General features: G+C 40.0%; 2 protein-coding genes across 9 annotated transcripts in view; one reads left to right on the top strand and one right to left on the bottom strand.

Moving 5' to 3' along the window:
• The window catches only part of CMSS1 (cms1 ribosomal small subunit homolog), a 356,232-nt gene that overhangs the window by 111,898 nt on the left and 226,769 nt on the right, over positions 1–17,565 (bottom strand). Inside the window, exon 1 of one of the 6 annotated variants that reach the window (XM_075915519.2) lies at positions 5,145–5,174. The exons of the other annotated variants lie outside the window; for them this stretch is intronic. The gene's annotated coding sequence lies outside the window, so the exon portion shown is untranslated. Of the gene's footprint in view, positions 1–5,144; positions 5,175–17,565 lie in introns of those variants that run through there. 6 annotated transcript variants of the gene reach the window in all.
• Positions 1–17,565, top strand: part of FILIP1L (filamin A interacting protein 1 like) — a 297,957-nt gene that overhangs the window by 66,931 nt on the left and 213,461 nt on the right. The window lies entirely within an intron of this gene.

The raw sequence follows: 17,565 nt of genomic DNA on the forward strand, positions 1-17,565 counted from the left end.
GCGCTTTTCTCCGGCTTATCTACAAGCTGGAAAAAGCGGCAGCCATGAAAATGCAAATCCCGCGGGGGATATTTAAATCCCCCGCGGATTTGCCTATTCCCAAGTGCTACATTAGCATCCCTATTACAGAATAGGGGCCAATGTAGACGTAGCCTATGGCTCCGTCGACAGAGCCATGTAGATTAGTGTACTCAAAAAAGGGAAATGAAGTGTCGATTTAAATAATCGCTGTTTCATTCGCATCAAAATGGCTTCTGTGCTGTGCCGATCAGCTGTTTGGAGGCACATCGCAGTAGTCTGGACGCTCCGCAGTTGACAAGGGAAGCCAGTAAACCTCATTCCACAAGGGAGCCCTTGTCGACCGCGGCGCATCCAGTCTACCACGCTGTGCCGCCAAACAGCTGATCGGCAGAGCATAGCAGCCATTTTGATGTATTTAAATCGCCGTTTCATTTCCCTATGTCTAGAAACCTCATCTACATGGCTCCATCAAGGGAGCCATGTAGTCTAGACATACCCTAGGTGTGTGGGTTACATTTGCACATCAAGTGAAATAATCTGCGTTAAGGTTCCTCACCTCCCTGTTTCATCTGCAGTGGGGATTATAATTCTCTGAAAGACTGTGCTGCAGGCCACAGGTGCTTTTCACAAGTTACCTTTGTCACAGAAAATAGTAATTGAATAAAGGGAAACAGTCACCATGCAATCTAATTGTTTAAAAAGAATTAAAAGAAATGACACACACACACACACACACACACACACACACACACGCACACGTTGCCCTGCAAATTCTTACAGCTTTGCAATCAAAGTTTCCTAGCATTTGAGAAATGCTTTTCTTCTCCCTCGTTTCTGTCAGAAATCCGCACAAATAATGGAGGGAAACACACTTGGTTAGCTGGCTAAACAAGCAGAACAGTGAAACAATATATTTAAAAGGTACCAAATGTACAATTGAAAACAACTGAGAACTTTTTTTTTTTTTTTGCTCTGATCAATTTCAGTTAAAGCAGCTGTAGGTATTACTTGTAACAATTATGTACAAAAATGTTATGGCTGGTGTTTGAATTTTAAGGTGATGATGTCCATTTATTTTATCTGACAAAGTGTTGCCCAGGCCCGCCAAAACAGGCGGGTCGGGGGAGGCAGTTGTCCCAAGGCCTAGCGCTTCAAAGGGGCTTGAGGCTCCCAGCTGACACTGGTGCTATTGTGGCAGCAGCTGGAGCCTCCAGCTCTTTAAATTGCCACTGGAGTACCATGCTGCGTGCTCTGTGTGGCTCTGAGGGCCAGGGGACGGGGGCACACAACGCTCCAGGTGACACTGAGGGTTGGTTACCCTGGCTCCATCCCCTTTGCCAGAGGACCCACCCATTCTGGGCACACGGAGCTGCCCTCTCCCCCCTCCCCCTTGCCCAGGGACCCCTAGAGGCTGTTGTCTCCTCTGGAGTGGCTACATCTAATAATAACAAGAACATTTTGAGATTGGCCATAGACTGGCATTTGTTTTCTCGCTCACTGTGGCATACTTTTCGTCTTACACAATACTTACTGTACATATTATAAAGACAGATCGTTGAAAGCTCTCAATAAAGCTTTCACAAACAGTCATGGGGGAAATTTGATGCACCGAAACACACACAACACTTCTAATTGTTTTTCCTTTCCCTTTTTTGTACTCTTTGGTAGTTGTTAAACTAATATTTCCTGATTAGCTCTTCTAACCCAGTGGCTCTTACTTAATCTTTCCAGACCACTGTACCCCTGTCCATTTTGTCTTGTGTACCTCCAAGTTTCCCTTCACTTAAAAACTACTTGCTTACAAAATCGGACATAAAAATACAAAGGCACACTACTGATGAAAAATGGATGATTTTCTCATTTCTACCATAATTTTAAAATAAATCAACTGGAATATAAATATTGTCTTTACATTTGAGTATATAGTACATAGAGCAGAATAGTATACAAGTTGTTGCCTATATGAAATTTTAGTTTGTACTGATTTTGCTAGTGCTTTTAATGCAGATTATTGTAAAAGTAGGCAACTATAAAGATGAGTTCATGTTCCACCTCTGTGTACCCCCAGTTGAGAACAACTGCTGTAACCTCTCTCCCTGCCTTTATGAAGCCTTTTATCAGCCCAGTTTGAGATTTAGATTCCAGTTTCTGAGAGGAGAAGGGTTGGGTTTGCCATAAAAGAGACTGTGGGTCACCACACAAAAACAAACTGCACCACCATAAGTTCTGTTGATTTTACAGTGTCTCAGAGGAGCAGTAGTGTTAGTCTGTATCTGTAAAATGTAGGAGAGCATTTTAACTTCCCTGGATAGTCAATCGTAGATTTAAAAGTAGCCATTCTTCTACAAAGGAATTTCACTACCCAATTACAGAGACAGACAACAGAGCTGGAATTCATTTGCAAATGGCATTGTTACCCTGGACTTGAATAGAGACATTAACTGGTTAACACACAACAAAGCCAATTTCCCTGCCTTTAATATTCACATTCCTACATCCAAAAGTTATGAATGGGACACATCCAGCCCACTTACCGGTAATTAGCTTCATTAACACAGATCCTACAATTGACTGCTAAAATGCTTTTTGCTGTTTTATACATCTTAGATTCTGTTATTTCCGCTCCAACTCATCAGATAAAGTGGGTTTTACCCATGAAAAGCTTATGATTCTATATATACATTTGTTAGTTTCCCAGCTGCTACAGGACTACTAGCTGATTTTACAATATCATTCCATATTTTACACCCCAAATGCTTTCTTTTATACAATTTTTTTTTTCAGTATATGCGGATTCCACAATAGTTAGGAAACAGAGTAACTTTCTGGGGGACAGGGCAGCAGAAAGACCAATGAAATCTAGGACCATATTAGGTGGTCTTTCATAGAACAGTCCTAATTTAACTGTAGATGTCATCAAGGCAAATCTGTAGCAATCCTCATGAATCCAGGTGTCAATCAAGGTTTTAATAAAACTTGGAAGATATTTTCACCGAAGCCAAGTGTTTCATTAGCTATCTTTCTCTAGTTTCTCTGTTTAGATTTCTACATTTATAAAATCTTGCCAAAGCTACCTCTTAAAAGACTCAAGAATGAATTAGCTGATACTTTCCAGGTGGCTATTTGTCACTGAGAAAAGCTTGCAAATGTGGAAAGTTTAGCCTATTCGGATCTTGTTTCTTTTCTGTTGAGAAACTATGCTTAAATGTTATATTACTGGGCTGACTGTGAAAAACAGATGAAAAAGAAACATTCCTAGGCTCAGCCTCAGAGATATTTTAAGGGGTTTTAATTTTTTTATTAAATTATCACTTAATTATTAAAAGAGTGGAGTACTGCAAATGAGACCCAATAAAATAAACTATTTTAATGCCACACAAAGATCTCAAAGTTTTAAGAAGCTGTACAAAATGGAATTTTGAGAGACTAAACAGGTTTAGTTTATTATTAAATATTAAAATAAATTAAATAAATGGGAAATCACTTATTTCCCATAAATAATGAAATAAATGGGAAAGTAAGATGATATATACAGCCTGTTCATATTACAGTTCCCCTTTCTAAATAGCCTGAAGTTCAAACAATGTTATGAACTGCTGCTTAGCAGCAATGAAAACCTGCCTACCACTTCAAGCTACTATAAGGAGTAAGATCCTCCTTTCACTTAGGCCTTATCTACACTAGAGACCTTACAGCAGCACAGTTGTACAGAGGCAGCTGTGCCACTGTAAAATCTGCATAGCTGTTGTATGCCGATTAGAGACAGTTCTCCCGTCAACAATCACACTGCTCCCAAAAAGCGGTGGTTAGCAGGAGAGCATAGTTTGGTGAATTGTAATTTTGAAACCTAAACATTTTCAAAATGAAATCTCTACAACCATTCTTAAAATATTTTTGATGTCTTGTATTTTGGAAACAAAATATTTCTATCTTAGAGAAGGAAGGAGGGTTGGAAAAGGATGAGGAATTTGGTTTTTGAAGAATATCTCATAAGCTAAATAATTATTTGGACATTTGATTCGAGGGTTTGGAATACCAAAAGAAACGTTCAACAGCAAGGGTTAGTTTTCAAACTTTACAGTGATGGTATGCAGTTAACGTTTTGTAGGCTCTTGTGCAAAGGTGGAATTTTTAAGAAAAGATTTCAATGAGGTCATTCCAAGCAAAGGCAGCAGGGAAGAAGACAGACACAACTATGAGCAAGAGAAATGGAAGAGGAAGAGTCTGGTGTCACTATCAGAGCAGAGGGAGCTGGGAGGGGAATCAAAAAGTGAGGATAAAACAGAGATGTACGCAGGTCAGTACCGTGTTGAGCCCTGAAAGATAGAAAGTTAACATGTTCTGTACTGTGCAATGGAGAACGAGTGAGTCAGAGGGAGCAGGGTTAAGTGACATGAAGAAAGGAAGGATTAGGAAAGATGCTTTCGGCAAGCAGCAACTTGGACATGTTTGAGGAGGAAGATTAGCACAACGAAGATCTCAGAGGAACATAATGCAAAAGTTAAGGCACGAGATAAGTGATCCAGCAAGACAGAAAGGAGGGGTCATATTTTAAAGAACATAGGCCAAGAAGTAACAAGACTTTGTTATTGTCTGTGCATTGGGGGAGAAAGGAGAGGGCAGCTGAAGATGATTTTGAGGTTGTGAGTTTAGCTGATAAGAACAGAGAGATACATTTGCAGATAAGCACCTACCTTGACTCTCAAAGTATAAGTAATCTAATCCTATGGAGCACCTGGAACTCCTACTGACTTTCACTGAGAGATCAGGATGTTCAGTACCTTCTAGGATCAGACACCAAGGACTAAATGGTCCTTTCCAACTGAAGTTAGACACCATATTCCAGATATATACAATTAGACATGAATTTAGGTATCTAACTTGTAGGCACACGAAGATGGGAAATTCTGGTCCTAAGTGATTTGAGCAGCCAAATGAAAAACTCTGAACCCACAAAAAACATTCCATTAATCTCTCATATCACTGGAGCGGGCCTCAATAACAAAGGAACATTCCTCATTGTGGAGCCAATCTGACCTGAGGGCCACATGTACATCCTCAAATCTCAATTTTTACTTTTTACCAATTGCTGTTTTTTCCCCCAGAGAAGAAAGAACACTCACCCTGCCATCACCAATAAACTAAAACTGAGACTCACATCTGAGTGGTAAATCACTGTGTCTCAGTCCTGATGAGGATATTTCAGACCTGCAGGCAAGAAAGTAGTTTACTCACTAAGCTCTCAGCCAAGACCCCAATTATTAATATTAATTATATGTATTACTGTTGCTTCCAGATGCCCTAATTACAGAGCCAAAGTCCATAATGCTAGGTGCTACACAGACACAGCAAAAAACAGCCCTTACCCCAAGAAGTTTACAATCTGAGTAATGCTAAATATGGGGGGTGGGGTTGCAATGTAGACAGTTGTCCAGTGGGAAAAGAACTGAAACTACTAATTCATTTCACACAAGCCACTAAACAGTTATCCAATAAGCCAGCGTGTTATCCAATTGTACCTTCTTTCTGTTACTACTGATCAAGGGTGGATTTCAACTGGCAATTTGGAGATAAAGGGCATTGATAACCAGGAATACCTTACTAATTCCCATCCTTGTTGTGTCACCCACCTTATTACAGAAAAAAAGATCCAATAATGTGAAAAAGTTTGAGGTCAAGTACATAAATCCTAGACAAGAGAGCTACCCAGGTTAGATGTATCGAGAGATATGGACACGACGTGTCCCACTGCAACCCAGAAAGAATTGATTTGTCAGGCTTTCTGTGGTTTTGCACAGCTTTCCTGGCATGGAATATATTTCAATAAAAACTCTGGCCATGCCCTAAGTGATTACAGAGACATCCCCAATGTTTTTGGATGACAAGGGCAATAGAAAGCTAAACCATGACCCCCAAATTCCTCTCAAAATGAGAAGTGTAACGTGATTCCCACCCAACACACACATTTTTTTAAACTGTGCCAGAATGCAAGGCATGCTATGACAAATCCTGTATTAAATTTTCCAAGATTTATGCACTCCATGGGGGGCGGGGGGAAGGAAGGAGACAGTTTGAGCACAGTCCTACATCTCTCATAATGAAGAAGCAGCAGCTAAAGGCCCCAGAGCAGCACAAAGGTCAGCAGCAGAGTTCCCTATGATAACATGAAAATAAGAAAATAAAAGGAAGGACAGTTTAACTCTATGCAAACAGAAAATGACAAAATATCCAGTCACTTGCAGAAGATATTCTCCCCTCCCCCCACTATGTGCTACAAGATGCCAAAACCTACCACTATGAAAACCTTTTGCCATGACAGCTGAAAGCGTAAAGAAACTTGCCTGGTTTTTCAATGTTTCAGGTCCAAGATTCTGGGCTTGAGTTAAGAGTAAACTCCCTTCTTCTACAGAGCTTTTGGAAAAGCATTTAGGGTTTCATCTGAAAGCAGTGCTGTGTGAGGCCAGGCAATACAGGAACATTTTAATCACTGGGGTTTCTTTTCCTATAGCTATTTAGATTACAGTAGAGCTTCAGAGTTAATGAAACACCAGAGTTCCAAACTTAACTGTCAGCTAAAAAATAGACCTCGTCCCCAAAGCATGTTCAGTGATGTGCTATGTTAACCGTAAAGCTCTGCTCCTCCTCCCCCTTTTCCTCATGATAAGACCTGATAATTTGCCTGATAAGAAATGGAAACAGTTTCTATTTCCCAGTTTCATTTGGAAAGTGTGTGGCCCCAGAAGAAGACACCCACTCCCCATCAACTCCAGCCATGTTTCTGCCAGCCTAGCTAAATCAATCTCAGTTGCAGCACTGAGCAACAGACTATAATGACAAAACTGTGGAGAAAAAGATTTGAAGCAGAAGCTTCTGCTTGGAGTCACAGGAAGACTGGCCCAGTGGAGGAAAAACTGCTCAGGAAAATCTCTGGAGCAAAGGGGGATAATTTGGGCTTTCGTTCAGAAGTCTGAGAATTCCATTCTCAGACAGAAAAGCTTCATAAACAGACTGCAGAGAGAAAGTGCTGAGCTGGAATTTACATGCAAATTTTGCACCCTGAACCCAGGTCTAAATAAACACATGGGCTGCATCTAGACTGTCATGATTTTGCGCAAAAGCGGCCGCTTTTGTGAAAAATCTTGCTACCTGTCTACACTGGCAGCGAGTATTTGCACAAGAACACTGACTTTGTAATGTACAAAATCAGTGGTTCTTGCGCAAATACTCTGACGCTCCTGCTCAGGGATAAGCCTTCTTGCGCAAGAATTCTTGCGCAATAGGGTCAATGTAGACAGCAACGTTAATTTCTTGTGCAAGAAAGCCCTATGACTAAAATGGCCATCAGAGCTTTCTGGCACAAGAGAGCATCTACACCGGCACGGATGCTTTTGCGCAAAAGCAAATCTTTTGCGCAAAGGCACATGCCAGTATAGATGCTCTCTTGCGCAAACACTTTTAACGGAAAAACTTTTCCGTTAAAAGTATCTGCGCAAAATCATGCCAGTCTAGATGCAGCCACGGAGTAGTTCTGCCATTACAAGAGGTAATTTCCCATTCAGGCACTCTAGCTTTCTCACCGCTTTGGAAGATAAGCCAGATCCATTCTGATTTAGTTAGCGCTGTTGTCACACTCCCATAGCTGTATCCTTTTTTCTTTTCTTTTTTTTTTTCCCCTTCAGCATCTGAGGAAGTGAGTTGTAGTTCATAAAATCTTCTGCTCTAATTCCCTAATAAATTTGTTAGTCTTTAAAGTGTCAATGGACTCCTTATTGTTTTTCCCTCAAGAAAGAAATATGCAACTGACAAACAGATTCAGGGCTGTTAATTCACCAGCACTTGGCTGGTGAGCAGGACTCAACCTCTAGCCCGCATCACAAATGGACCAGGCCAGAAAAGAGGGGGAAAGAACAGATGGAGAAAAGAAGTTAGGAGGAGAAAAAGAAAACCCCAAAGAAGAAGAAGAAAAAAAAAAAAGAGGAAAAGGTGACTAGCCAAAACTCAAATCTGCGAGCAGGAGAAAGGCAGACATACAAATAGAGACATGGAAGTAGCCAAAAAGTTAACTAAATCTGACTTCCCTCCCAAAAAAACGGAAAGAAAAAAAACCACACTGAAATATAAAAGTAGAAGTGGAGGAAAAATAAGGCAGTGATTTTTAATAACTGTACAAAGTTGTTCTATGCAACAAACTGGGTTGAATATTTAATGGTGGCATGCCTGTTTCTAGCAGCATCAACAATTTACAAACTCTATTGGCTATGAACATGAATGGTGAAAGATCTTATGGGTGCTACCAGAATGATCTCCTTTTCTTTTTTGTTATTATTAAAATCAACTGCTTATATAGATGAACACTCAACTCTGCATGCTGGATCAGGGTAGACAGGAGTGAAACAGCTGCTGCTTAAAATGATAAATGCTTGCTCTTCCATTATGATGATTACTGCAAATGTCAAAAGGCCAGCAAATATGCTGAACCACAGAGATGCCAGACCTAATTCTAAAATTTTAGGGTGGGGGAGGGGGGACATTCCAACAATAGCATTCAACTCAGAAATAAAAAACATGATGGCCACAAAAGCAAAGCAGACCTTCCTTTATTGTCTGCAGATTGGAATGTGTCTCAAAAATAGCTACACAGCGATGCATGCTGTGTATGAGACTCGGTCAATGTTTTCATGCTAGCTGCCAATGTCAGAATAGTTTCAAGACCATTTCAAAAGATTACATGACTCCAGCAAGAATTAAAAGAAAAAACGTCTGGGGCCTTTAATAGATTTTTTTTTCTTACTCCTGTGAAGATGAAGCACACAGACAGGCTTTGTTTTAGAAAGGATAGTTCACTGTGAAACAAAGAGAACCAAGATAAAATCCATTATCAGTTTATTAACTGCTAATATGCGTCTCAATTTTCAAAATGGAGAGAAGTGACTAGTGGTGTTCCCCAAGGATCAGTACTGAGACCAATCCTATTCAATAATATTTATAAATGTTTTGGAGAAAGAAGTAAACAGTGAGGTGGCAAAATTTGCAGATGATACTAAACTGCCCAAGATAGTTAAAAGCAAAGCAAACTATGAAAAGCTTCAAAGGATCTCACAAAACTAGGTGATTGGGCCACAAAATGGCAAATGAATTTTAATGTTGATAAATACAAAGTAGTGCATATTGGAAAAAATAATCCCAACTATACATACAAAATGATGGGGACTAATTTAGCTATAACCACTTAAGAGAGAGATTTTGGAATCGCTGTGGAGAGATCTCTGAAAATATCCACTCAATGTGCAGCAGCCGTCAAAAAAGCTAACAGAATGTTAGGAATCATTAAAAAAGAGACTGAGAATAATGACAGAGATCATTTTATTGTCTCTACATAAATCCATAGTATGCCCACATCTTGAATACTGTGTACAGACGTAATCTCAAAAAAAGAGATCTTGGCATTGGAAAATGTTCAGAAAAGGGCAACAAAAATGATTAGGGGTTTGGAACGAGTGCCATATGAAGAAAGATTAAAAAGATTGGGACTTTTCAGCTTAAAAAAAGAGAAGACTAAGGGGGAATATGATAGAGATCTCTAAAATCATGACAGATATGGAGAAAGTGAATAAGTAAAAGCTATTTACTTGTTCCCATAACTTAAGAACTAAAGGCTCACCAAATTAAATTAATAGGTAGCACGTTTAAAACAAACAAAAGGAATTTTTTTTCCACACAGTGCACAGCCAAACTGTGGAACTCTTTGGCAGAGGATGTTATGAAGACCAGGACTTTAACAGTGTTCAAAAAATAATTGGATAAATTAATGGAGGTTAAGTCCATCAATACTTATTAGCCAGGATGGGTAGGAATAGTGTCCCTAGCCTCTGTTTGTCAGAGGCTGGAAATGGATGACAGGAGAGGGATCACTTGGTGATTACACCTGTTCTGTTCACTCCCTCTGGGGCACTAGACATTGGTCACTGTTAGCAGACAGGACACAGGCTATATGGACCTTTGGTCTGACCCAATATGGCCATTCTTATGTCTTGTCTGGAGACAAAAACTAATCTGACTCATCCATGGTTTGGCCTAGTGTAAAAGCTGATAAAGAGTCTTTAAGGTAGAAAATGTATCAGGAGGTGGTTCTGAGTTTTTGTTGTTGTTGTTTCACGGGCAGGGAGATACATAAATAGGCACTAATGGCTGGTGAGGGGCTAATGGCAGGTCAACTGAGAGATACATTGACTCACTGTATCCTTCAGCATCTTCTGCCAGGAGACTCTGGCACCAAATAAAATTTGCTCCTACCATATCATCTCTCAGGTCAATGTGTGTGTGTGGCAGAGGGGGGAGAAACACTACTTCCCCTCACTGAGGTTGAAGCCCACAGCAAGGTGCAGGGGTTTTTATGGGTTGAGGGACATACAATTTACCCACCACTACACTGACAACAGTTAATCTGACCCTATAACAATCACTGAATGGATTTAAACAAAGAATTTATTGTTCTTTGACAGCTCAAACTCCTCCCCACAACTAACTCAACTCTGTTTCTTGAGACGACCAGCACTAAGGTTGAGGACGTAGTTCAGTTTGCCATCCCTTTCAGTTTATGGCAGTGTTTCTTAAACAATTAAGTGGCCACTGCCATGGTGGCTTCTCCCATTGGAATCTGCCCACTGGAAACTAACCTTGAATCAACCCATTTCACATGAACATTCATCAGCTGATTACAGATCTAAATTAGAGACTCACTGATAAGCAGTTCTGGATGCGAGTCTTCTGAGCTGTTCAAGAAGCTTTTGCCTACCCCCTTACAGCCAGTGCTGCAACTTCCCAGTCAAAGAGGAAGCTTCCATTAAAAAAACACTTGCAAAAATACAAATTATTTTTCATGCTCAATACACAATTAAAATCTATATTTTTATTATATGCTTAGGTATAATAAGTGAAAAGGGGTGCACAATGTGCATGGATTAGATAAATACAAATATTTGTGTCATGAGCTAATTTAAACGGTTAAAGACTGATACTGCTACTTCAAAAATGGCACAGCATCAAAGGGGCTAAAATATTACAGACAGACACGAAAGTGAGAGAGCTCTGGCAAGTACTGATAGAGTAACATTTAATTTGAATGAGAAACAGGAGGAATTTAAAGACACATGGCTACAATTCATAGAAATTTATGACCAAGACATTTCTTTTACTGTGATTTTCTTTGTACCATGAGACATGTGTAATGGCTCATTCTTATAAGTGCAACATCCATTCATGTCATGTCTGAGAAATGTAAAGAGAGGGTTTTGAATTTAAGATCCATTGTCTGGCAATACTGTGTGTGTAACCTTAAGCAAAACATCTATCTAAGAAAATTGCCCTAAAGTACTCCTCAACTTAGTATCATTCTCCACCTCTTAAACATCTTTTCTATGTGTTTTCACAGTTCCACAATGTATTTTTGTGAACGTTGTGACACCTGCACTAATGGTCACTCCCAACAGGCTTGCTACATTCCCTTGCTTTCTCATATGATCCTGATCCTGGTCAGGCTTTAATTAAGAGACCGCTATATACTACTCAATTGATTTTTGCTAGTCTCTTGGATGGTACTTTTGCTAGTCCCTTAGGAGGCTTGTCTCTCACACATACACTATATTCAGGCTTATACGCCTTGTCATAAAACTACTGAAAGATAAAAATCACAGATGTTTAATTAATCTAACTCATGAAGTTATAAACAGTGTCCTCTTCTCCCTCATTGGACAATCAATATCCAGGATCCCAGATATGTTGATGTACTTTATAAGCTGGTAGAAAGACTCTGCACAGGAAAAAACACAAGTCATAGGCAGTGAAGTTTTTTCCTGTATTTAAGTTCATACACCTAAAAATTAAACAGAAAAACTCCCCAGCATGATGGTCAGCTCTGCCCTCTGACTTGTGGATGTGATGCCTGACCCTCCCAAAGGCAATCTCTTACCATACCACCAGTCAGGCAACTTCTCTGACAGTTCCTCCTATAACCATTTATTTAAGGAGAAAGGAAAAAAGAAGCGTGAGATCTTAAGAAACCAGGTAGTGCACCTCCATCCTATCACAGACTACTTTACTAACTTACTTTGATTCACCTTGTACTGTTCTGAGAACCTCAGGTAAATGTGTCTGGCTGTTGAGACAACTTGTTTTCCTCTTTGTATAAAACTTCCTGGTGTTTGCAGGGCTGTTTGTTATACTGCTGTAACCATGTTGGTCCAAGAGTATGAGAGAAAAGGTGGGTGAGGTAACATATTTTACTGAACCAACTTCTGTTGCTATGAGGGACAAGCTTTCAAGCTCCACAGAGCTCTTCTGGTCTAGAATACTGTCTAGTCAAAAATTAAATACAATGCATGAAAGAAATGCAGAGAATATATTTCTGCAGCGGGACCCTCCACAGTGAGTGGAGCCCAGCCTATGAATTATGAAGAGGTCTTATATTAAATACAGGCATATATCAGGGAGTCTATACAAAATATAGGGAAGCCAACAGCATGCTCTCCCTACCTGTGTTTCTTTATCAGATGTCAGCTAGGATGAGACACCAGGACAAAGAGAACTTGGGAGCTCCACACAGCTATAACTGCAGGAATGGGTAGAACAAAAACTCATATGGGATTTAAAAAAAAAAAAAAAAGCACAAACTCAAGCAATTTGCTTTTGAGTTTTAAACTCATTTGCTTTTGGCCAGCAAATGAAGGCTGGAATTTGGAAAGAGTGCCTTTGGATAAAATTTCAAAAGCACCCCACTGATTTAAGAGCCCAATTTCAATTTTCAAAAATGACTGGCATAGTACTTTGGGCATCTACATCACTTAAGCACTTTTGAAAAAATACAGTATGTGCTGGTAAAGTCTCATTAAAGACCAAAGAAAAATATTGTTCTGAAAGAAAGCAAAATAGTTTTAAGTAGACAGCCCTATCCAGCATCACTTCATTAATTAAGGATAACCCCTTTCAAAATCATTCTGTTTTACATGCTTCTTATAAAAATAATACATTTTCCAAACAGACCATCTTGTTTTGCTTTTTTTGTTTGTTTGTTTGCTTAATAAACCAAAAACAACACTTGAAGAAAAAGCTCCATGTGGGAGAAGCAGGAAAAAAAAGCACTTTCTCTTGGCAGGAAAAAAAAGCACTTCACGCACATAGCAGGAGCATCACCAATTGCATCACTCTATTGGAATGCTTTATAAAAACTACTTATATACCATTTGGTTTGAAATGCCATAACAGTTCTTGATACTTCACCTATATATTTTTGCATCTATCTGAGAGTCCATTTGTTCAAGAACTCCTCCTAAACGGTAAGAGCCAGGATTACCAAATTTGGTATGGTGCTCCTCTTAGCCTAACTTAAAGCAAGGTGAGGGTTTGTGCCAGGAAAACAGGATGTGCCTGGAATTCGATTGTTTTTCATAACATGGAAGGGGACGGGGCCGAATGGAGGGACGCTATATTCACAGTCACCACTGGGGGCAGTGAGCACAGGGGACAGCTATACTGCAGAGTGACTACTGGGAGCAGCCGCATCACCAAGGTAGTGGCCATCTGGGGAATTAACATGGAATTAACATGTTGCTGGCCACCAACCCTGGTAAATGGCTCCCCTGCCACAAAACCCTACCCACTTGGTCCTTGGCTCCAGCATCAGACTGGGGGGAGGAGGGAAGCATCCTTGGGAGCACTACAAGGGTTTGGTGGTGCAGCCCTGACCCTCATCACAGGAGCCACAGCCCGCTTTCCCCAGCACCACTGGGTTGCCCAGCCCAGCCCTTCTCTTCCCTTCCCCCAGCGCCAGGCCAGGCCAGGCCAGGCGTAGCCCCTTCCCCCCAGGCCAGACCCATGCACTAGTCTCTTTGTGTGCGTGCGTGTGTGTATGTGTGCGTGCGCGCGCACATGTGCACTCCAAGCATATATACAGGCAGTCCCCGGGTTACGTACAGGATAGGGAATGTAGGTTTGTTCTTAAGTTGAATTTGTATGTAAGTCGGAACTGGTACATATTGTAGGGGAAACTCTAGCCAAACATTTCTCCAGAGCTCAGTTTTATTCTCCCACACCTCACTTCCCTCAGTCCTTTATTCTCAAGCTGAGGTGTTTGCTGAGAAAAGCTGCTCCGCGTCTCCCTGGTCTGCTGGGGGGAAGCAGCTAGTGCGGGGTTGCCTCACCCCGTTTGTAAGTAGGGATCTGATGTAAGTCGGATCCATGTAACCCGGGGACTACCTGTACTTGGAACTCTCACAATATAGATAATATTGTGAGAGGTCCTCTTATGATATTTAGTCTACTTCCTAACTTTCATAACCTGATTACTGAGTCCATTAGATTTCAATTTCCCTCTTTACAACACCGAAGAAAAAGGATTATCACCAAGGAAAATAAAGAGGAAATAACACTTGCTATTGGGTAACATTTTTAGACGCGCTCACATGACTGGGGTGCCGAAATTCCAGTCATTTTACATTAACTAAAACACCATAAGCTGTTACTTAGTCCCTCATGCTGACTGGAAAAGATGGCGGATATGTACTAGGATGAGCAGAATGCAACAAGAATTTTATACCACTGGAAATCTGACTTTCAATTTTCCTGAACTGTGGCGATCTCTGCACCAATCCAACTATCCTCACACATCACATTGATAATTCAGTATTGAAGATGCTGAAAGGTAATGTTACTACACACAGCTCTCCATAACAATTTACATTATTCAGACATTTGAAAAATTCATGTTTTTCTGCCTTTGCTAAAACTTGACCCACCTTTGTTTCATTTACTACTGGGTCAACTATGAAAAAAAACCAGTTTTTAATCATGGAAAAATTAGGGGCACTGCCAGCTATTGATTCTGATAAGCTGCTTTAAAGCCTTTACTGATGTTTCTGAGGTTTTTAATTTCAAGTTCCATATTAAAATAGGAGATACAGTTACATAGAGATTACGACACATTAGGCTAAAGGATTATGAGACTTCAAGTGGTTCGACATGCACTAAAAATGAAGTGACTCACTATAGCTGAAATGGAACAGCATGCGGTATGGGAAACGCTCCTCCATTGCTGTAACAACAATTGACAAAGTATAATAGAAAAACACCCAAAAGAAAGCAATGATTCACTATATATTTACACTCAGAGACGTGCATGTTTAAAAATGGTTTATATGAATTAATTGCTGTACAACATATAAGCAATAAAGCTACTCTGATTTACTTGGGGATTAAACTGTATTTTTATTTTTTATATGGAATACTTTATATAACGAGTAACAAAGTATAATCCCTCCCATAAAACAAATAAAGGGGGGCAACTTCTGGGTTCAGCAGATGGGAAGCAATCCTTTGGCTCAATGACTCCCAGAGAAGACAAACCCAGATGAGGTTGTGAGAGACAGGAGGTGGTGTGAAGCTAGGCCGTTGGCAGCTCTTTCATTCTTGAGCTTTAAGGGCTAACCCTTCCCTCACCCCCCAATCATTCCATAGATGCAAAGGGAAAACTCTCTACACCAACATACAGAGCGAAGGATCCAGCCTAGTCTTTGCTAGATAACATGGATTGTTACACATGCTTATAATGTGGTCTGGTTTAGTTTACACAGGTGAGATCAAAACATGTTATAACATGGTCAGAGCTGTAAAGTGTTGGAACCTCATTATAGGAAAATGCATACTGTAGACAGAACTTGCCTGTACGCTACCGAGCCTTTTGACAGTTTGCCTGTGTCCCATTACTTGTATACTGTTGTTCCAGGGAAGAGAGCCTTGCAAGAAAATGAAATACAGAACAGTAGTATAGAGTCTGGCAGCTTCATGGGGTTCTATTTCCTATTTACAAATTAATAATTGTATCCTTAGTTAATGAACTCTGAGGCCAAAAAAGCAACAACATTTGAAGACCAGGATGCAGTTATTGCCATGAACTGTAGCCATTCTTCAAAAGCATTTAACGTCATATCAGTGGGGCCTTCTTCACTTCCCTAAGAGACTATTCCACAGCCCAATGTGTGTGTCAGTCAGAAAATTTCTCCTGCAATATTATTTTAATATTTTGGAGAAAGGGAATTGCTCCTTACCCTGCCCCCTCAAATCCCTGCAATGTGGTAGTACATGTGCTTATTATATGGTAGAGCAAACCACTGCAAGCCAACTAACTTTCCTTACTAGGTAGTTGTAACGCCAGGGAAACATGAGAAAAGTTAAGATTTCCAATGGCTAATCCTTGTACTGAATTGAGAGTTGCAAAATTTCCTCCTGTCTGAAAAGGAGAGGAAATGGGGGTCAATTTAAAAAAAAACGGGGAAGCAGAAAACATTCACCCTGTTTCACCCCTGCCTGTCATGCTGACTGCATTCTGTCTCTTTTTGTAACCAAAATGTATACAACTAATTCTGTTTTCTAGCACTGCAACTGTTGATTGTTGAGTCATCTTTCCTATAAATGTATTTTTTTAAATGATTTTGGCATTGTTCCTTGAAATTCCTGTCTAGCTATGTAATGGAAATTTTGACCTCACACTCTGGTTTCTTTAATATCTCAGATACCGAGATTATGAGTTTGGGAAGACCAGCCAGTTGATGAAGAGAGGCAGTGGAGAAATGCGTACTTTAGAAAGGAACAAAGCTGAACTAAACAAATGAGAAAGTAAATATTTAGTTCTATTGATGTTCGGGTACATTCATAATACTAGAACAACTCATTTGTTACAATTAAGGATATGTTTGGGGTTTTTTTCAGAAGTTTATCATTTGGCTATAGAAAGTAATTCTCAAATTAAACTTGGCATACAAGAACTCAGCCTGGAAGCAATATGTTCTTTTAAGCAGGCCAAATTATAGATTCTAAAAATGTTGTAATTAGTAGACAGAAAGCAAGATTAGTGATATAAGACTAGAGTTATGCATTTATGTAACTAGGAAGACCTCTAACATAATAAGCAATCCGTCAGCATAGTACCGGGTACTCTGAATGTTTTTGTTATTTCAATTATATTTAAGATCAGTGGTTCTCAGCCTCTCCTTCCCATTTGACATTGTGGGAAGAACACGCTGGCTGAGCCCCCTTCTCCCAGAGGGATAAGGCCTGGAAGTTGAGAACATGCGGCCCAGATATCAAAATTTTGTACTGCATCAATCTGCTTTGTAACAATAATACAGCAATAACATTATGTGAGAGATTAGAATGGATTTTCTGGAGGATCATATATTGAATCAGAGAAGCATATATGCACTTTTTTTTTTTATTTACACAGGAAATTGGAATAGGTCAGCTTCTAATTAAAGAAGTAACTTCACAAGACATATAATCCATATGCAACTAGTGAACCCCATCCCATTTAGAATACAGGCAGATACATCTACACCAGACAAAGCTTTTGAGTGGTTCCCATGGTCAGCGCTGGGTAAATCATGTTGTTCCAATGATATGTAGGAAGGGTCAAATGCACAACTCTCTGCGGCTAGGGCTGCCAACAATGAAAGGGGGCTTAATTCCTAATCCCCAGTGCTATCTGGAGTCTTCATA

The sequence above is a fragment of the Pelodiscus sinensis genome, chromosome 1 (assembly GCF_052426305.1).
Source record: "Pelodiscus sinensis isolate ZL-2025 chromosome 1, ASM5242630v1, whole genome shotgun sequence".
Classification (NCBI taxonomy): domain Eukaryota; kingdom Metazoa; phylum Chordata; order Testudines; family Trionychidae; genus Pelodiscus; species Pelodiscus sinensis.